A 975-nucleotide genomic window follows, 5' to 3' on the forward strand; every position below is an offset into this window, starting at 1 on the left:
TACTCAACCCTCCTCCACCGCCCCTCTTCCACTACCAGCACCACCACCACCTCCTTCAACCTCCAACACCTGACCAACCACCTCTTCTCATCTCACTGCCGCTCCTCCCACCCCACTCAACCCCTCCAACGAACAACAACGTAGTCCCGCCCCCTTCACCTCCTTTTCCTCCTCAACCGTCGCCACCTCTAGCTCTACCCACCCTTACTCCACAGCACAGCCCCCTTAGCCAGATCCATCGCCACTGATACGAGTCGTCGTGCGAGCACCTTTGATCACGGAATTATCAAAGATGGGTTGAGAATAAAATAAGAAGAACACAATAGTAATTCAGTGTGGTGAAGGAAAATACCTTCTCTAGATTATAAGAATCAAATAACTTACAATCTCTCACAATCTCACTAGAATTGAAGAACAATCTCTCTGAAGTCTCCTAGTACAATCTAATCTCTCTTAATTGTTTTAAAACCCTAAAACAATCCCTTTTATATGTGGAAAGATAGCAAAGTGGTAAATAACCAAGCCTAAACCCCACAGAAAAACGTGTAAACAGAAACCCAAACAAATCAGGAAACCATCGATGAGTCGACTTACGACTGAGATAAGTCGACTCGTCCGAAACTGGACAAAACACAAAACCACCAATGAGTCGACTCATGACCGAGATGAGTCGACTTGTCAGAGACTGGTGATAAACAGCTAGGTTTCGTGAGTCGACTCATGACAGGCATGAGTCGACTCAACCTGATGAGTCGACTTATAATTGTTATGAGTCGACTCACAAGTTAAAAATTGGATGCTTCGATTCTTCGATTCGCCATCTCGTTCCACGCTTCAACCTGCATTCCACTATGCTGTTTTACACCTCTATTCTCAAGCTACCATGAGAATCAGCTATCCTCAAGCTCCCCTGAGGATCACTAAGTTCCGAAGATACACCCGTATCAGAAACTCCTCTCACCGCCGCTCCAGCCT

This window comes from Asparagus officinalis, chromosome 8, assembly GCF_001876935.1.
Source record: "Asparagus officinalis chromosome 8, Aspof.V1, whole genome shotgun sequence".
Taxonomy (NCBI): Eukaryota; Viridiplantae; Streptophyta; class Magnoliopsida; order Asparagales; family Asparagaceae; genus Asparagus; species Asparagus officinalis.